The sequence below is a fragment of the Pseudorasbora parva genome, chromosome 4, assembly GCF_024679245.1.
Source record: "Pseudorasbora parva isolate DD20220531a chromosome 4, ASM2467924v1, whole genome shotgun sequence".
Lineage (NCBI taxonomy): Eukaryota > Metazoa > Chordata > Actinopteri > Cypriniformes > Gobionidae > Pseudorasbora > Pseudorasbora parva.
Genome location: NC_090175.1, coordinates 27,267,765 through 27,290,044, shown reverse-complemented (window position 1 = coordinate 27,290,044; position 22,280 = coordinate 27,267,765). Strand labels below are relative to the sequence as shown.

General features: G+C 37.5%; 1 protein-coding gene and 1 long non-coding RNA gene across 3 annotated transcripts in view; both read left to right on the top strand.

Moving 5' to 3' along the window:
- Positions 1 to 22,280, top strand: part of nlgn4xa (neuroligin 4 X-linked a) — a 159,094-nt gene that overhangs the window by 85,312 nt on the left and 51,502 nt on the right. The gene's annotated exons all lie outside the window — the stretch shown is intronic.
- LOC137073190 (uncharacterized) lies at positions 4,835 to 21,548 on the top strand. 2 transcript variants are annotated; one of them, XR_010904751.1, is made up of 5 exons: positions 4,835 to 5,439; positions 5,963 to 6,023; positions 6,121 to 6,269; positions 12,727 to 12,918; positions 20,157 to 21,548. It is a non-coding gene; the product is annotated as an uncharacterized lncRNA (long non-coding RNA). The 2 variants fall into 2 exon arrangements; XR_010904750.1 differs by having other exon boundaries at positions 12,684 to 12,918.

Genomic DNA, 22,280 nt, shown 5'->3' with positions numbered 1-22,280 from the left:
ACTTCACTTCACTTCACTTCACTTCACTTCACTTCACTTCACTTCAACTAGGTGCATTAGAGACTGATACTAGAGGCTGTCATCTTTAGCGTCCTTGTTAGCTCACCCTCTCCCATTCTGATGGTTTGAATTAGAGCTCTTCACAGGATTTCCTTAATCCCGCTCAGACCAATTTCTGACCATCACTGCCCGTTCCCACAATGTGTGTTCTTCTATTGTATTTTGAGCTGGCTAATAGTGAAAATTTTAAAGAGAAATTTGTATGCAGCTCAAACATACACTATATCCCCCTTTCATTTTCATCAGTGTCACCTGTCTATTCTTCAGCTGAGCTGTCACTGTCCACCCATAAAACACTGGTGTCCTTCACCTGAGTGACCTGTCATTCTGAATACCCACCATCCCCCAGACACAGCTTTGATTCCTGTGACAATTTAACAATACACCAGAGACTGATACTAGAGGCTTTGGTCTTTAGCGTGCTTGTTAGCTCGCTCCTCTTCCATGCTGGTTGAGTTTGAATCCTGCTCAGAATAGTGTAAGTATTGGATCTGTGACCCAGAGTAAAAGATAGGTCAGTGTTACACTTTTTCTCAAAATATTGCATTTTAGTTTTCCAAAGAATAATTAAGGGATGTTTTATAATTAAGTAACTGTCTTCTCCATCCCTTCCCCACAGTGGCCCAGTGGTGCAGCTGTACTAAATTAAACCACAACACAACAAATTCGCCACAACACAACAGAGTGAAACCACAACACAACGGAATGAAACCACAACACAACAAAATTGCCACAACACAACAGAATTAAACCACAACACAACGGAATTAAACCACATGACAATGAAATCGCCACAACACAACGTAATTAAACTACACCACAACATAATTAAACCACAACACAACGGAATTAAACCACAACACAACGGAATTAAACCACAACACAACGGAATTAAACCACATGACAATGAAATCACCACAACACAACGTAATTAAACCACAACACAACGTAATTAAACCACAACACAACGTAATTAAACCCCAACACAACGTAATTAAACCACAACACAACGGAATTAAACCACAACACAACGGAATTAAACCCCAACACAACGTAATTAAACCACAACACAACGGAATTAAACCACAACACAACAGAATTAAACCCCAACACAACATAATTAAACCACAACACAACGGAATTAAACCACAACACAACTAAATTAAATCACAACACAACGGAATTAAACCACAACACAATGGAATTAAACCACAACACAACGGAATTTAACCACAACACAACGGAATTAAACCACATGACAATGAAATCGCCACAACACAACGTAATTAAACCACAACACAACATAATTAAACCACAACACAACGAAATTAAACCACAACACAACGGAATTAAACCACAACACAACGGAATTAAACCACAACACAACGTAATTAAACCACAACACAACGGAATTAAACCACAACACAACGTAATTAAACCACAACACAACGGAATTAAACCACAACACAACGGAATTAAACCACAACACAACGGAATTAAACCACAACACAACTAATTAAACCACAACACAACATAATTAAACCACAACACTACGGAATTAAACCACAACACTACGGAATTAAACCACATGACAATGAAATCGCCACAACACAACAGAATTAAAACATAACGAAATTAAACCACAACACAACGTAATTAAACCACAACACAACGCAATTAAACAACAACACAACAGAATTAAACCACAACACAACGGAATTATACCACATCACAATGAAATCGCCAAAACACAACGGAATTAAACCACAACACAACGTAATTAAACCACAACACAACGAAAACGCCAAAACACAACGGAATTAAATCACATCACAATGAAATCGCCAAAACACAACGGAATTAAACAACAACACAACGGAATTAAACCACAACACAACGGAATTATACCACAACACAACGAAAACACCACAACACAACGTAATTAAACTACAACAAAATGTAATTAAACCACAACACAACGAAAACGCCACAACACAACGGAATTAAACCACATCACAATGAAATCGCCAAAACACAACAGAATTAAACCATAACACAACGTAATTAAACTACAACACAACGAAAACGCCACAACACAACGGAATTAAACCACATCACAATGAAATCGCCAAAACACAACGGAATTAAACAACAACACAACGGAATTAAACCACAACACAACGGAATTATACCACAACACAACGGAATTAAACCACAACACAACGGAATTAAACCACAACACAACGAAAACGCCACAACACAACGGAATTAAACCACATCACAATGAAATCGCCAAAACACAACAGAATTAAACCATAACACAACAAAATTGCCACAACACAACAGAATCACCACAACACAATAGAAATGCTCCCAACCACGAGGCTCTCGGAGTGCAATAAATTTATTTTTACTTGCCATTGTCATTAGATTGGCTAGTCTTACAAAGATATAAAAACTACGATCAGTTTTAAGTGTGTAAACATTGTATATCTTAATGAAATATAATTTCACAATCACCTACATGCATTATAGCTACATATTTATACTCGTAAATGCTTTTTATCAACTAGCTCTGCTTCACGTTGCTCTGGTTGTTTGTAGTGCTGTCCAATTGTGTGCAGAGGGATTTTGAAAGACATCCGTTTATCCCACCCCTCAGATTGAGCCCTGTCATTGGTGAGTTCCCAGACCAAACATCTTGATGTTGGTCTGGCGTGTCAGGCTAAAATGCACCCTAATTTAATACAAAATACAAAAAAATATGTTTGTTTTTTTATTTTTTTGTAAAAGGATCTTGTGTGCATGACATAAACAATGTGTTGTTTATGGTTAGTGCTTATTAATTGCTGCTCCCCAACAGGAGAATTTTAAATTGGTCAATCATGAAGGTAGAATTTCAGTTTCAGCCTATAGACAGTAGGTGAGAGAGAGGCATCTCTCTCTCTCTCTCTCTCTCTCTCTCTCTCTCTCTCTCTCTCTCTCTCTCTCTCTCTCTCTCTCTCTCTCTCTCTCTCTCTCTCTCTCTCTCTCTCTCTCTCTCTCTCTCTCTCTCTCTCGGAAGTGATAATACGTGTGTCAGCTTATGCACACAAACAAACAAGCTGAGTGAAATTTGTTGGTATACTCATGTTTGCTCTTAGAGCAATGGAAGTCATAAGGGTGCTAAGAGCTCTTCTTCTCTCAGGGAAATGGAAAAAAGGTGTAAAGCTAATCATAAGCCAACAAAAAAGTCAAACTCAGAGCCAGCGGACATAGTACACAAACTATTGAGAGTTTTTGATTCACTAAGAAAAAAATGTACCTATGACAGAATGTGTAAACAGCACAAAGACGAAGGAGATAAATGCCATCTTTTAATGACAACACTCAGGAGAATAGGGAGATATCCAAACTACACACAACATACATAAATGAGAATTGACAAGAAATGCAGGATAACACAGGGTATGTATACACTGGGGCTGAATCCAAAATCATCCCCTATACCCTCATTCACTATTCCCTACATTAGTCCACTAATATAGTCCACTTGAGGGAGTGAAGGAAAACGAGTGTGTGAATTCGGACACTGAGTGAGCCGGAAGGGCTGCGTAGCAAACTGGCAGCTCCAGTAATAATGAAAAGATTTATCTTGAACTCTGCCGTGGAAACTAGCATGTATAAACCTTATTCAAACAATTTAATAATCAATAAAAAATTAATTTATACCTGTATGTATGATAGTGCGCTGGGCTAGTGCAGTTTGGAAGATGGATGGATGATTTATTGAGCTGCGAGCGCCATCTCCTGGCAGATATCTCCACCTATACCCTTGAATAGGGCATTATTTGAGGGCACAGCCATTTGTAGTAATGTCCGAAACCATAGTCAATGATATTGAGTGCACTCATTCAATCCCAAAATGCACCGCAATAACGAGTTTGCAACCGATGTACACTCGACATCTAAAGAATACCCACAATGCACTGAGATCATGCGCCGCGTGTCGAATGAATTCCCGCGTCTCGCCAGCAGATGGCATCCACAGCGGAATCATCGGACCCATTGTATACGGGTGGGACAACCATAGGGGACAACAAGACCAATTGTACCCACATGGACGTGGTCCATTTTTATTATTTTGTCAGTCTAAATTATTTTCAGCTGCCGGGCCTAACCCTGAAACGTCAGGTAAAGTGCACAGGCTCGCAACTGGAAGAACGCCTACAAATCAAATGTTTTGGTAAAGTCACACAAATTAAACATTGAAGTCCATGTTACACAAAAATAAACACTGAAGTTTATAATTACTATGTTGTTGTTGTTGTTGTTTTTACAGTGGGTCATAATATAGCATATCTTTGTCAGTGTCAAGAGCGCTATATAGGGTTAGCAATAGGAGCTTATGACTTATAAGCTGCATGACAATTGCATAAAGGCGGGCGTACACTGTGCATATTCGGACACTCGGGAGGTTGTGAGATATTGCAGTCAATACGAGTCATTTAATTTGATCGCATCAAATCAGCTGGTACACGGCACGACTGTTTGCACCGGCCATGATCACACGAGCTTTCGTGATAAACATAGAGACCGGAGCTTTCAATGTTGCTGCTATAGCTTCAGATACAAAAAATAAAGAAAAAATGTGTGCAAATGATTTTTTTGAAAAGCAGAGAACAATAGCCATTCTTTTCAACCGAAACAACCAGAAGGAGAGAAAAGGGTGCGCGTGAGAGAGAGAAAGTGTGTGTGTGTGTGTGTGTGTGTGTGTGTGTGTGTGTGTGTGTGTGTGTGTGTGTGTGTGTGTGTGTGTGTGTGCGCCTATGTGTATTACGGGGACATTTCACCTGAATACACGCCACATTATGAGGACATTTTGAATTATGAGGACAGGGCCGATGTCCTCATAATTCTAACAGTGTAGAAGTGTTTCTATACATAGGGGGAGCTAAAATCCAGAATTTCAGCTAAAGTCCTTATAATTCACATAGACCTGATTTTGTGTATCAGCTGTGTATCGAGACAGCGCCCCTGGACGTGGGTCTGCGGTACTGCACCCCTCATAAATATTCACTCTCGTGTAAGGAATCGGAGCTTCTGATTGGCTGACCGCCTGAAGTCCTCATAATGTCGGAATTTCTCAGACCCAGTGTGTACATCTAATTTCCTTATACAAGTGGATTTATGTAATTTACTCATTATTTAAGCATTATTGTCTACAATTGATGAACTGTCAAATATATTTTTTAACGTAGAGTGATCCCTCGATGAAATGTAATCCTTAAATATATTATAATATCATATAATCGGTTAATTTCCTGTTTGGACCGGATTGAAACCACCTGAGAAAACTTCTGTGATTTGGACCTGTTTGAAGCAACTATTAAAAGAAAGGTAAGTTAATCTGCTGTTTAATCGCTTGTGGCTCATTTTGGATTGTTTGTGTGTGTTTTATAAGCTATTATCTGCTCGTTTTGCAGTCAGAAAGCAACTAGCACCTGATGCTAACGGGGCTAGCATAGAGTCATTCTGATCCCAGAGAATCAGAGATGCTTGTCATATTTAACTTGTTTTAGATTCCAATATAATTGTAAATAACTTATTTTGAGCACATACATCAGTCTAGCCATCGTAACAATGCGTTGTCATGACTACAATCTGTGAAGGGGATAAAGTATCCTGACATGCTACTGTAAATAGTACTGTAGTTTAATGTTAGCTCGGTTTAAAGTTACTATTATTATCATTTTTAAGAAACTAGGAAATCAATATATGCTTTTATTCCTCCTGAATGTAATAAAATATACTCTGTACCAATAGAACTGTAAGTATTAATGTTTATAATGAAAACAATCTTGCTGAATAATGTTAAATTAAATGCAATGGTCATAATTATAGATGTTTTTCTTTATGACAGCAGACACATCAGATAATGCGCTGGAGGAGGCTGTACAGTTTTCCCTTCAGAAGAGAGAATGGTCTGATAGAGCTAAGTTTAAGTGAAAATATTTTGTTTAATAAAGCTGTGCCAGATACATATGTTGTTTACAGTGATGTTTTTCTTCTGTTGTTCAGTTGTACTGAGTTTGAGAAGGCAGATTTCCTGCTGGAATACAGACGAGACTCATAAGCAAAGAAGAATGAGAGCGGAGGCAAAGAACATATCTTTATGACGCTCTGAAAGTGTTCATCTTTGAGCTTCATTATGATGGAAAACTCCTCTGGTAAGTGTTTGATGTGTATGTAAGTTTGTAATTATGGCCCTGTTTACAATAGGGATGCACCGATATGAACATTTTGCCCGATAATGATAATTATTTATATCAGAAAGCCGATAACCAATATATTGACCTATACCTAAATACAAATTTTTATATACTTTGAGCACCTGATTACAAAAACTAAAGGCTCACCATAAAAAAAAAGCCATATCCCAAACACTTTAACATAAATCAAACATATGGAGTACAGTTTGTACTAGTGTAAGATTCCTTAACTTTTAAAATTAGTTTTACACTCCTATGGCCAGTTCTGTATAATAAAACAAATTGTACAATAAGATTTGATTTTATTATCATCAGTTAACATGATCCACCAATGAATGAATAATGCTTCTACAGGATTTATGAACCTTAGTTCATGTTAATCTCAACATTTTCATTCAACATAACTACCATTAACAAAGGTTATTGCTTTATATTAGTTCATGTTAGTTAATGCATTAACAAATGAGACCTCATTGTAAAGTGTTACCAAAAACACCCACTGCCTAACAAAAAAAAAAAAAAAAACTAAATAATGCAAACAAGTCATTGGCCAGCATGACTTAGGCTATAAAGAATCAAAATGCATGTGCCATGGATAAGTCTCCACGTCGCTACCAGGTTATTTACTCAACAGAACACATCCTGTATACGATAATGCAGATATTTGAACAAAATCAACATGGTATTGCAACTTATATTTGCACAAAATCACACACAGATGATCTAAGTTATGTAGTCAGAATAGCGCTCTTCCTATGAAACACAACAACTAAACCCGAAGACTTTACAACTTATTACATTAGTGTATACTATTATAATGTAATATGACAACCCCAATCATATGTTATTAATGTTGTGCATTGCTACAGAGCGTGCGCTAAAGATTAAGATGATCACTCGTACAATGATGTGCTGCGGGTTATTAACTCAATGAAACACGCTATATTGCTTATATCTGCAAAAAATTACGCAAATGCTCAAGTGAAGCTTTGACTAAGTTACATGCTAATCTGTGTAACTCCTGTTGTAGAATTGCCCTTCTGCAACAACGCACTGAAACACAACAGCTAATCCCAAAGAATTAACAGCATTTTATTACAAGAGTGTTCTCAGTGTAATGTTGTGTATAGGACAGTCACAGTAGTTATTAATGTTGTGCATCACTGTTTGAGCAGTACGTGCTGAAGCTAAAGATGATCAACGGTACTATAAAGCGCTTTACTCCAACGTTAATTAACTGAACCAAACGCATCCTATAGATCTCTGGAGGTCACGTGGCCCATTCTGTTTTTTGGCAGGGAAGAACAGCCGGCGCCAGCTCGAGTTTCAAGGCAGATCACTGCGCACTTTAATTCCAAAAGACATACGCTGCGTCCCAATTCGCCTACTTATACTACGTCCTAAAAGTATACTCTTTTTGTGAACAAAAGTATATACTTTTGAGTGTGTAGCAGAAGAGTATGCAAGTTTTGGGACATACTACTTTATTATCTTTAACGGACTCTGTTGCTTAGTTATGTGCATCATATCACAGTTTAAACTGCCGTCAATCATCTTCACAGTTCAAATCCTCCACATTAATTTCCTGCCATATCGGAGAGAAATGTAAATACTGATAATTGATCACTCAAACCCCTTTATATAAACCTCTCTACTAGGGATGCTAATTTCGGTTAATTTTCCCGACCGATAAGCGATGCTTATTAATCGATTATTAACAGTTAACTGATAAGATTATAATATTGACTTGGCATTACATAAAAATACAACCGACGAGTATCTGTGACCCGTTAAAAATACTTTTTTCACGTTTTTATTTTATTGTGCAAACAGCAGAACATACAGTACAGCTCAACAATAGAACCTAGCTTCACACTAGAGCAGAGCCCGACTTTTTTACGCCCCTAGGGCCGGACTTCGGGCTAATTTTCACGTCATACCTAAATGTGGGCCGGGCTTCGGACCTTTTTAGGCTTCTCATTTGTTTTATAATTATTTGATTAATTAAAAGGAACAATGAGATGTGCTGCACTGGTGGAAACATCATGAGACCATGATAGCTTACTCGACTGTCAAGACATGCTCGCTCAGGGTTAAAGAGTCCAGCGCCAGCAGCAGCGCGCGTTTCTTCAGCAGCTGCTAGAGTTAGGGCCTTTTTACAAATGATTTCTTCATTCATTTTCTCTGACCAGGTATCTTAAACCACGTGTAAATTTTACTCCTGGCAAATGGTTAAATAATAAACGTGTGTGAGAGCGTGTTATGTGCTATAGGTTGTAGTCCGATAGATATGATGGAGCTGCAACACGCATCGCCGCAAATGAGTAAAGCAAGCCAACGCAAATGGTCGTAGTCTAAGTCTTAGATGCTCAAAAACACAATCATCTTCAATAAAAATTAATAAATGATCTTACCAGTGCTTCGCTCTTTCATTTTGCGGTCTTTGAGCTGCTGAATAAAATGCATCTTGAATCTTTTGCTTTCGTTGCTGTGAACTCCGTTAAATATAGGCTATACCGTGGGAATTTAAGATCTGATTTATATTCATTTTGCAGAGGTGTAAGGTATAATACAAACTGCATGTTCTTTTATTTTTTTATTTGTTTAGATTGTTTAGCTCGTTTCGTTTGTGAGTGCCGTTGCGAGCAGCATCAGCCTGCCTCAGCTCGTCAAAAATGCCTTTTTAATGTGGAGGTAATATTATAGTAGACTAAATTAACTAACATTGTGATACTTGAAGTGTTTTAAATCTATGGATTTTATTATAGGCAAGACAAGTCAATAGTTGATTAGAGAGGCTAAATTGATTAAACATGCGGTTTACTCACTGTTGGCCACTGGCCACTTGGTCGTCACTTAAAAAAATGTAAACTTTAATTTAACAAACAAAAAATTGCTCTAAACATTTTTCTAAATTAACTTAACAATGAAACGAAACAAAATATAACTACTTTGACATTAAAAACAAAACTGAACTATTTTAATGGCTGCAACAATGTAAGCTAATGTAAGCCCCCCCTTACATTACATTTAAAAAAAAGTGATTCCAATCATATCAAGCAATTCAAAACCATCATGATGAATACTGCGCATCTGAAGTGTCTCGGCTGAAGGAAAATTACATGATCTATCAGCTTATATATATCGGCATAATTTTCATATCGGATTGATAACGTTAACATTAATAATGTCCATTTATTGGATGATAACGATATGGTGGCAATAAATTGTGCATCCCTAATTTACACCTGGTATTAAGATGCGTTTTGGTCGATCGGATCTCGAGTAGATGAGGGACACACATTCCCGTTTACACTTGGTGTTTTAGTCAGTCTCTTTTATTCATTTTCAACCACTTCTGTCCTGATTTCTTCAAAGGGAGGGTGTATGGGTGAGTAAATGTATGGGCTTTTTCGGGTCTTTTGTTCTAATGGACAAAAATTATCTCACGCAATTTACACATGAACGTGACCGGAGACCAGCCGAACACTGTGAATGTGTCAGAAATCAAGAAATGGTGAGAGAGAACATTGTGCTCTACGTTTTTTCTCTTGGGTAACTTGGGTAATTAGCTGACTGTCTTGCACACGTCCTGTAATGTTTACGCTAGGGATGAACTGATACCACTTTTCCAGAACGAACTTCCAACTTACCAATAGTACCAATAACTTGTATTTTCATTGCATTTTTCATTTTTAAAAATAATGAATAGAGAAACCAAAAGAATATGAATCAAATTGAGTTGGCTTAGCAAATAGATATCCTTCAGTTATTTGCATGCCTAATTATGCCTGTTAAACTGTATTATAGGAGCTACAGTTACTTCCACTGTTCATGCTATTGCTGTATCACAGGCCTGCTCCAGCTTTGAGATGCAGGGTGGGCCCATTGAAATTCCTGGTGGGCCAGACTTTATTTTAGACATTATTTTTCCCCATAACAACTTAATTTTATGACAAAAGAGGCAGGACTTGAAAGTAACTCCCTATATTTGCATATATATATATATAGTACAGGCCAAAAGTTTGGACACATTACTATTTGTAATGTTTTTGAAAGAAGTTTCTTCTGCTCATCAACCCTGCATTTATTTGATCAAAAATACAGAAAAAAAATAATATTGTGATATATTATTACAATTTAAAATATTTGTTTTTCAATTTATTCTACTTTAAATGATGATTTATTTCTGTGATCAGAGCTGTATTTTCCGGATGGTTCCTCCAGTCTTCAGTGATCACGATCCGTCAGAAATCATTCTCAGATGAGGATTCATTACGAGTGTTGGAAACAGTTCTGCTCACTAATATTATTTCATAACCTGTGATATGTTTTTATAATACTTTGATGAATAAAAAGTAAAAAAATAAAAATAAAAAAAAGAAGCAAATGTTTTAAAAATAGAAATCTTTTGTAACAACAGTATACAATACTGGTCAGTCATTTTTTTATTTCTTTTTTTAAATAAATCAATAATTTTGTTCAGCAAGGATGTGTTAAATTGATAAAAAGTGATAGTAAAGGAGATTTATATTATTTGAAAATATGTTTTTATTTTGAATAAATGCAGTTCTTTTGAACCTTTTATTCATCAAATATATTAGTCAGCAGAACGGTTTCCAACACTCATAATAAATCATCATATGAGAATGATTTCTGAAGGATCATGATCACTGAAGACTGGAGGAACGATCCTGAAAAATCAGCTTTGCATCACAGAAATAAATGATCATTTAAAGTAGAATACATTGAAAAACAAATATTTTAAATTGTAATAATATATCACAATATTAATTTTTGTTCTGTATTTTTGATCAAATAAATGCAGGCTTGATGAGCAGAAGAAACTTCTTTCAAAAACATTACAAATAGTAACGTGTCCAAACTTTTGGCCTGTTTTGTATATTTTTAAATAACCTTCAACTACAACATTACAAGTAATACAAAATACACAAAAATTAAAATAAACTTAGAGGTTCCTAGGACAATTAATAGGAAACATGCCTAGTTGGGCTGTCGAAATTATTTGTTTTTTTGATGCATCGCGATGCAGACAAGGACGATTCGGTATCAGTTCAGTAATAGACCATAACCTATTATAATGTACTGACGCTTTTCTGCCATCATTTGTCGTGTATGTGCATTGTCGCGGTAGCATACAAAGGCAGAGGGAGGCGAGACACGAGTGTGAGTAGTTAAAAATGCTCCAACTATTTTAAAAGCAAACATCTGGGCACATTTCGGATTTTTTGAACAACCTGGTGGTAAGCACGACCTGGAGAACACACGTGCTGTGTGAAAATTATGTCACGCACAAATAAAATGTGCATGGGGTAATACCACTAACTTGAGAAACCACGTTAGCCATTTTCATCGTGAGCTGTTAACGCCGGTCAGTGACAAGGTGGACCCAGCTCAGCCAAAAATCTAATTATATCAACGTTCGAGTTCTTAAAGGGCATGTTTACACCTGGTCATTTCATGCATTTTTACAGATTAGATATATCTGATTTATCAAAAAGATTTATTTACATTTGGTCACAAAACGTTTTATGTTTTTACGTTTTGTTTCATGTTTGATACATTAAAGAAGTGCCTAGCCTAGTCAAAGACTCAAGAGAAGATCCAAACCCTAAAATAACTGATCAATAAAGTCAGAGGTGAACAGTATTTTTAAATGTATTAACTGTCATATCTGTGTCTTCTTATGTCAAATAAAATTTTTACATCTTATATTAAAATGTAATGTAACCTTCAACCTTTTTTTATTTGCATATACAATGTATTTTTAATCCAAATGTGTCCTGGTGAGTGGGTTAGCAGTCAAGTGCATGCAACAGAAGTCTGTGTAATTATGGGCCATCATTTTCAGCGATGTCTGTGAAAAACGTCAGCTCAATCCACTCTGCGTGTTTCACTCATCAGCTTGTGCACAGCAGCTATAGTATGGATATTTAATTTTGTTTAATATTCTGTTAATTAGATGCATTTATTTCATCTTTCTCTGGTATTTTGGGCTGATACCGATACTGGTATCGAAGCATCTCTAGTTTCCACATTAGGTCATTCAGCGGAGAGCAGGCGGTCTTTTGTGACTGTTCGAACACATTCAACCACACAGACGTTACACTACGAAAGCAATCTGGTCGAATGAGTTTTCCAACTTCTGGAAGTGGTTGAAAGTTGACAAGCTCAAAATGTTTTAAACCCCATTTACACCTGTGTTGAGCATCATCCACTTTTGATCCGATCGTCCAAAACACATCTTAATACCAAACGCTATTAAACTATTAAATGACTGGTGATCACAAAGAATATATTTGATGATATTAGATTTTCATCACTGATATTGTCTTTTTTTGTGTCTAACAGGAATAAGAATTCTTAATTGAAAGTTGAATTGTCATTTATTTAGTGTTGATCAGCCCGAGATGACAGTTCCCTTTGGATGACTTGTAATCTCTGAACATATGAATCCAAACAACTGGATGAAGACGATCCGTGTGGATAGAAAAACTTCACGTTTGCCTATCTGCTGTAAGGAGCATCTGTCCTGGTGAAGATATCACACAATTACGGCGATTCTGAGTGGCCAAGGAAATGCACGGTACTGTAAACTTTACATAACCTATTTAGCATTTGTAAGATTATTTTAAAGATTCATATTATCCAAGGTAATGTTCCTGACTTTAAATGCATCACAGTATGTCAGGTGTGTGTGGCTTACACGTTTTGTGAGGACCTTATCATAAGAAGATGTTCCTGATGTCTGACTTGACTGAAGAACCTCAGTGTTGTGTGTGTGTGTGTGGCTTACACCTGGGTTATGAGGACACATGATTTATAAGGACATTCTCATAAGATGATGTTCCTGATGTTTGACCTGACTGAAGAACCTCAGTTTTGTGTGTGTGTGTGCGTGTGTGGCTTACACCTGGGTTATGAGGACACATGATTTATAAGGACATTCTCATAAGATGATGTTCCTGATGTCTGACCTGACTGAAGAACCTCAGTGTTGTGTGTGTGTGTGTGGCTTACACCTGGGTTATGAGGACACATGATTTATAAGGACATTCTCATAAGATGATGTTCCTGATGTTTGGCCTGACTGAAGAACCTCAGTGTTGTGTGTGTGTGTGGCTTACACCTGGGTTATGAGGACACGTGATTTATGAGGACATTATCATAAGATGATGTTCCTGATGTTTGACTTGACTGAAGAACCTCAGTGTTGTGTGTGTGTGTGGCTTACACCTGGGTTATGAGGACACATGATTTATGAGGACATTATCATAAGATGATGTTCCTGATGTTTGACTTGACTGAAGAACCTCAGTGTTGTGTGTGTGTGTGTGGCTTACACCTGGGTTATGAGGACACATGATTTATGAGGACATTATCATAAGATGATGTTCCTGATGTTTGACTTGACTGAAGAACCTCAGTGTTGTGTGTGTATGTGTGGCTTACACCTGGGTTATGAGGACACATGATTTGTGAGGACATTCTCATAAGATGATGTTCCTGATGTTTGACTTGACTGAAGAACCCCAGTGTTGTGTGTGTGTGTGTGTGTGTGTGTGTGTGGCTTACACCTGGGTTATGAGGACACATGATTTGTGAGGACATTATCATAAGATGATGTTCCTGATGTTTGACTTGACTGAAGAACCTCAGTGTTGTGTGTGTGTGTTACTGTGACCTGATACGCTGAAAACACCAGATCAGAAGCTGTTTGCATGAGCAAAGTGTGCGCTTCTCTTTTACATAAATATGCAGAAACAGAATACTTATTTCATTTCAGCAATGTAAAAAATTTAATTTTTGGTTCATTATCAGTTTCATAATAAACCAAACATATTATTTTTTTTTTACATTTTTCAGCATTCTCAGTTTCTTTGAAGTTGTGTTTTACTCAATTGCTTTGGCAAAGCATCTGTCAGTCAAACTAAAATCTGGTAAAATCGGGGCAGATTAGAATGTGGCGGGCCGCCGGACTATAGGTTAACGATAACTTTTACTACCTACTTCTGTTATGATCAGGGTAAGGGTTAGCCAGACTATAGGTTAACGATAACTTTTACTACCTACTTCTGTTATGATCAGGGTCAGGGTTAGCCAGACTAGAGGTTAACTATAATTTGTACTACCTACTTCTGTTATGATCAGGGTAAGGGTTAGCCAGACTAGAGGTTAACTATAACTTTTACTACCTACTTCTGTTATGATCAGGGTAAGGGTTAGCCAGACTAGAGGTAAACTATAACTTTTACTACCTACTTCTGTCATGATCAGGGTAAGGGTTAGCCAGACTAGAGGTAAACTATAACTTTTACTACCTACTTCTGTTATGATCAGGGTAAGGGTTAGCCAGACTAGAGGTAAACTATAACTTTTACTACCTACTTCTGTTATGATCAGGGTTAGGGTTAGCCAGACTAGAGGTTAACTATAACTTTTACTACCTACTTCTGTTATGATCAGGGTAATGGTTAGCCAGACTAGAGGTAAACTATAACTTTTACTACCTACTTCTGTTATGATCAGGGTAAGGGTTAGCCAGACTAGAGGTTAACTATAATTTGTACTACCTACTTCTGTTATGATCAGGGTAAGGGTTAGCCAGACTAGAGGTTAACTATAACTTTTACTACCTACTTCTGTTATGATCAGGGTTAGGGTTAGCCAGACTAGAGGTAAACTATAACTTTTACTACCTACTTCTGTCATGATCAGGGTAAGGGTTAGCCAGACTAGAGGTAAACTATAACTTTTACTACCTACTTCTGTCATGATCAGGGTAAGGGTTAGCCAGACTAGAGGTAAACTATAACTTTTACTACCTACTTCTGTTATGATCAGGGTAAGGGTTAGCCAGACTAGAGGTAAACTATAACTTTTACTACCTACTTCTGTCATGATCAGGGTAAGGGTTAGCCAGACTAGAGGTAAACTATAACTTTTACTACCTACTTCTGTTATGATCAGGGTAAGGGTTAGCCAGACTAGAGGTAAACTATAACTTTTACTACCTACTTCTGTTATGATCAGGGTAAGGGTTAGCCAGACTAGAGGTAAACTATAACTTTTACTACCTACTTCTGTTATGATCAGGGTAAGGGTTAGCCAAACTAGAGGTAAACTATAACTTTTACTACCTACTTCTGTTATGATCAGGGTAAGGGTTAGCCAGACTAGAGGTAAACTATAACTTTTACTACCTACTTCTGTTATGATCAGGGTAAGGGTTAGCCAAACTAGAGGTAAACTATAACTTTTACTACCTACTTCTGTTATGATCAGGGTAAGGGTTAGCCAGACTAGAGGTAAACTATAACTTTTACTACCTACTTTGGTTATGATCAGGGTTAGGGTTAGCCAGACTAGAGGTTAACTATAACTTTTACTACCTACTTCTGTTATGATCAGGGTAAGGGTTAGCCAGACTAGAGGTAAACTATAACTTTTACTACCTACTTCTGTTATGATCAGGGTTAGGGTTAGACAGACTAGAGGTTAACTATAACTTTTACTACCTACTTCTGTTATGATCAGGGTTAGGGTTAGCCAGACTAGAGGTCTACTATAACTTTTACTACCTACTTCTGTTATGATCAGGGTTAGGGTTAGCCAGACTAGAGGTTAACTATAACTTTTACTACCTACTTCTGTTATGATCAGGGTTAGGGTTAGCCAGACTAGAGGTTAACAATAACTTTCACTACCTACTTCTGTCATGATCAGGGTTAGGGTTAGCCAGACTATAGGTTAACAATAACTTTTACTACCTACTTCTGTCATGATCAGGGTTAGGGTTAGCCAGACTAGAGGTTAACAATAACTTTTACTACCTACTTCTGTTATGATCAGGGTTAGGGTTAGCCAGACTATAGGTCTACTATAACTTTTACTACCTACTTCTGTTATGATCAGGGTTAGGGTTAGCCAGACTAGAGGTTAACTATAACTTCTACTACCTACTTCTGTTAAGATCAGGGTCAGGGTTAGCCAGACTAGAGGTTAACTATAACTTTTACTACCTACTTCTGTCATGATCAGGGTAAGGGTTAGCCAGACTAGAGGTAAACTATAACTTTTACTACCTACTTCTGTTATGATCAGGGTAAGGGTTAGCCAGACTAGAGGTAAACTATAACTTTTACTACCTACTTCTGTTATGATCAGGGTAAGGGTTAGCCAGACTAGAGGTAAACTATAACTTTTACTACCTACTTCTGTTATGATCAGGGTAAGGGTTAGCCAAACTAGAGGTAAACTATAACTTTTACTACCTACTTCTGTTATGATCAGGGTAAGGGTTAGCCAGACTAGAGGTAAACTATAACTTTTACTACCTACTTCTGTTATGATCAGGGTAAGGGTTAGCCAAACTAGAGGTAAACTATAACTTTTACTTCCTACTTCTGTTATGATCAGGGTAAGGGTTAGCCAGACTAGAGGTAAACTATAACTTTTACTACCTACTTTGGTTATGATCAGGGTTAGGGTTAGCCAGACTAGAGGTTAACTATAACTTTTACTACCTACTTCTGTTATGATCAGGGTAAGGGTTAGCCAGACTAGAGGTAAACTATAACTTTTACTACCTACTTCTGTTATGATCAGGGTTAGGGTTAGACAGACTAGAGGTTAACTATAACTTTTACTACCTACTTCTGTTATGATCAGGGTTAGGGTTAGCCAGACTAGAGGTCTACTATAACTTTTACTACCTACTTCTGTTATGATCAGGGTTAGGGTTAGCCAGACTAGAGGTTAACTATAACTTTTACTACCTACTTCTGTTATGATCAGGGTTAGGGTTAGCCAGACTAGAGGTTAACAATAACTTTTACTACCTACTTCTGTCATGATCAGGGTTAGGGTTAGCCAGACTATAGGTTAACAATAACTTTTACTACCTACTTCTGTCATGATCAGGGTTAGGGTTAGCCAGACTAGAGGTTAACAATAACTTTTACTACCTACTTCTGTTATGATCAGGGTTAGGGTTAGCCAGACTATAGGTCTACTATAACTTTTACTACCTACTTCTGTTATGATCAGGGTTAGGGTTAGCCAGACTAGAGGTTAACTATAACTTCTACTACCTACTTCTGTTAAGATCAGGGTCAGGGTTAGCCAGACTAGAGGTTAACTATAACTTTTACTACCTACTTATGTTATGATCAGGGTAAGGGTTAGCCAGACTAGAGGTTAACTATAACTTTTACTACCTACTTCTGTTATGATCAGGGTTAGGGTTAGCCAGACTAGAGGTTAACTATAACTTTTACTACCTACTTCTGTTATGATCAGGGTTAGGGTTAGCCAGACTAGAGGTAAACTATAACTTTTACTACCTACTTCTGTTATGATCAGGGTTAGGGTTAGCCAGACTAGAGGTTAACTATAACTTTTACTACCTACTTCTGTTATGATCAGGGTTAGGGTTAGCCAGACTAGAGGTTAACTATAACTTTTACTACCTACTTCTGTTATGATCAGGGTTAGGGTTAGCCAGACTAGAGGTAAACTATAACTTTTACTACCTACTTCTGTTATGATCAGGGTTAGGGTTAGCCAGACTAGAGGTAAACTATAACTTTTACTACCTACTTCTGTTATGATCAGGGTTAGGGTTAGCCAGACTAGAGGTCTACTATAACTTTTACTACCTACTTCTGTTATGATCAGGATTAGGGTTAGCCAGACTAGAGGTTAACTATAACTTTTACTACCTACTTCTGTCATGATCAGGGTTAGGGTTAGCCAGACTATAGGTTAACAATAACTTTTACTACCTACTTCTGTCATGATCAGGGTTAGGGTTAGCCAGACTAGAGGTTAACAATAACTTTTACTACCTACTTCTGTCATGATCAGGGTTAGGGTTAGCCAGACTATAGGTCTACTATAACTTTTACTACCTACTTCTGTTATGATCAGGGTTAGGGTTAGCCAGACTAGAGGTTAACTATAACTTCTACTACCTACTTCTGTTAAGATCAGGGTCAGGGTTAGCCAGACTAGAGGTTAACTATAACTTTTACTACCTACTTCTGTTATGATCAGGGTTAGGGTTAGCCAGACTAGAGGTTAACTATAACTTTTTACTACATATAATTAGGGTTAGGGTTAGCTTTTAACCAGGTATAACTTATCTACTGTATTGTTTGTATTCTCTTTCTATTATGTTTGTCTTCATGTGTATTGGACAGCACTTTGAGTCAACCATGAGTTGTGTTCAAGTGTGTTATTCCATATCCCCGTAATTACGTGTCCTCACAACCCAGGTGTAAGCCACACACACACACAACACTGAGGTTCTTCAGTCAACTAAAACATCAGGAACATCATCTTATGATAATGTCCTCATAAATCATGTGTCCTCATAACCCAGGTGTAAGCCACACACACACACACACACACAAAACTGAGGTTCTTCAGTCAGGTCAAACATCAGGAACATCATCTTATGAGAATGTCCTCATAAATCATGTGTCCTCATAACCCAGGTGTAAGCCACACACACACACACACACTCACACACACACACACAACACTGAGGTTCTTCAGTCAAGTCAAACATCAGGAACATCATCTTATGAGAATGTCCTCATAAATCATGTGTCCTCATAACCCAGGTGTAAGCCACACACACACACAACACTGAGGTTCTTCAGTCAGGCCAAACATCAGGAACATCATCTTATGAGAATGTCCTTATAAATCATGTGTCCTCATAACCCAGGTGTAAGCCACACATACACACACAACACTGAGGTTCTTCAGTCAAGTCAAACATCAGGAACATCATCGTATGATAATGTCCTCATAAATCATGTGTCCTCATAACCCAGGTGTAAGCCACACACACACACACACAACACTAAGGTTCTTCAGTCAGGTCAAACATCAGGAACATCATCTTATGAGAATGTCCTTATAAATCATGTGTCCTCATAACCCAGGTGTAAGCCACACACACACACAACACTGAGGTTCTTCAGTCAAGTCAAACATCAGGAACATCATCTTATGATAATGTCCTCATAAATCATGTGTCCTCATAACCCAGGTGTAAGTCACACACACACACATACACACACAACACTGAAGTTCTTCAGTCAAGTCAAACATCAGGAACATCATCTTATGATAATGTCCTCATAAATCATGTGTCCTCATAACCCAGGTGTAAGCCACACACACACACAACACTGAGGTTCTTCAGTCAAGTCAAACATCAGGAACATCATCTTATGATAATGTCCTCACAAATCATGTGTCCTCATAACCCAGGTGTAAGCCACACACACACACAACACTGGGGTTCTTCAGTCAGGTCAAACATCAGGAACATCATCTTATGATAATGTCCTCACAAAACACATGTCCTCATAACCAAGGTGTAAGCCACACACAAACACACACACACACACACAACACTGAGGTTCTTCAGTCAAGTCAAACATCAGGAACATCATCTTATGAGAATGTCCTCATAAATCATGTGTCCTCATAACCCAGGTGTAAGCCACACACACACACACAACACTGAGGTTCTTCAGTCAAGTCAAACATCAGGAACATCATCTTATGAGAATGTCCTCATAAATCACGTGTCCTCACAAAACACATGTCCTCATAACCCAGGTGTAGGCCACACACACACACACAACAAACACAAGTATTTAACAAACAGCAGCCCATCACTTTTGTCTCCGATTATTAATCAGTTCTAGACTAAAGATGAGGGTGAGGACAGTGGGACGAGTTGGGAGAAAAGGAAGTGGTTTTCACCCCATGGGTTAAAGAATCTGTTTTCCTCTTTTGTAGGGATTCTTGAATCTTCTGAAGGGGCGAGGCAAGAAGAAAACGGCAGATATGGCCTCCAGCGGAGTCTGCAGAACTGAGCACAGTTCACCGGGTAAACTGCAGAGCGTCCGGCTTCAGCAAAACAGCGAGCCTTTGTCAGGAATCAGGGATTATCGCTTACATGAAACTTGCTAAATGTTTGGTAACACTTTATAATAATGTTCAGTTATAAGTCACTTATAAGTTATTAGATAATGATGAACTAATCATTTACAAAACATGACATTCATAAATGACTTAGTAGTATGCTAACATTTTATGACTGTTTTGTTAATTCAGTTATAAGTAATTTATAAGTTATTGGTTAATACATTCATTCATTTTTAGTGGAATGCTATACCATATATTCATATACAAGTGATGTGTATACAATTGTAGTGTACACTTTAGATTAGGGGATGCAGAAAGAGTTGTAAATGAGTTCCACATCACCTGTAGTAGGTGTTGAACACTAGTGTAAGTGCTGACCGGTGAGGGTTCGACCTCTGACACTTCTGCTCATCACCTGATGTGTGTGTGTCAGAGGACATTAAACCACTTCACATTATCCCAGATCCCACACAGAGGACTGCAGAGATTCAGAACACACTGCAGTCCCCTGACTGGAACGACTCTTCTCAATGATGCTGCTTTAGCATGTGTGTGCAGTTGAACACACACCAGCTGAAAACTTGGATTCATCAATACATTACTGATCATTTACTAATAGTCTGTTCATCATTTGTTCAAGATTAGCCATTGTTTGAGATGACACTAAAACAAGTTTGACATAAATACTCCAATAATGTTTAAGTGTTAATTATAGTACATCATCTAATAACTCAAACATCTACTATTGATCTGTTTTGATAATAAACAGCACATTTGTTAATGGTTAGCATATCACTTATTAATCATTAATGAATGTATAGTTATGTTTTGTAAATGATTTAGTTCATCATCTAAACTTATAACTGAACGTTATTATAAAGTGTTACCCATGTTTGTTTTTTCTTCTGTTGCCGCTGCTGTTTATTCTGTTTTGTTCAAATGTATGGCTATGTCTTAAACTTCTGTTGAAAGCTTTAAAGGGATGTTGAAATTGTCTGCCGAAGTGTTTTTTCTGTGCTATTGAACTCATGGCTACCGTCACCCGTCTGCTCACCCACATTCTTCAAAATATCTTCCTTTGTGTTCAGCAGAAGAAAGAAACTCAAACAGGTTTAGAAAAAAACATGAGGGGGGACCCTTTCATTTATTTTCAGCAATTTTTGTTAATTATGTTTATGAGAGGTTTTAAGTATCTTGTGATTTATGTAATATTGTCAGGGCAACAGCTGTAATGTTGTAAACGAGCACTAATAAACTTCTTGTTCTCTGAAGGTGTGCACTGTCGTATGTCCTCATGTCTGTTTAAAGGTCATGTGATCACACAAATAGCAGTATAGTGTAAAAGACATAGTTGCATATTCAGATATCAGAATATCATAGTTTAGAATGGTTGTGTGTTGGAGTATGACCCACAGGTGTGGATGTGTTTGCAGTCTCAGTACTGTGTTCATTTGTCCTCATAAATCAGGTGTGTCCTTTTAATGCACAATGCCTTCACGTTTGTGTATTGCAATGTCCCATTAATTCATGTTTGTCCCTCTAATACACATTAATGTCATTTATGTGTGTTGTGTATCCACTGTCTTTATAATTTCGTTTTTTTTCATAGGCGGGGCTTAGACACTTAATTATGTGTCCTCATAATTATGTATATTGTCAGGTGGTAATATTATAAGTTGTGTTGTGTGTATACAAATTCTGAAGAGAAATCTGTGTTGTTTGGCTCAAAACAAAATTTTTGATACCCTCCACATCACTGTAGAGCAAGGGGAAAGGGGTGTCCCTGTAATACACCAAAAAACTGGTTTGGGCTGAAGTGTCCTCATAAACCACATAAACCCGTATAGGTGTGTGTGTGTGTGTGTGTGTGTGTGTGTGTGTGTGTGTGTGTGTGTGAATGCTGTATGTTTGCAGCCACTGAGCTAATAAAACTCATAGATTGAGCCTATGTTACGTGCTTGTGCATGATTTGGCAATAGGGGACAGTCATATGCT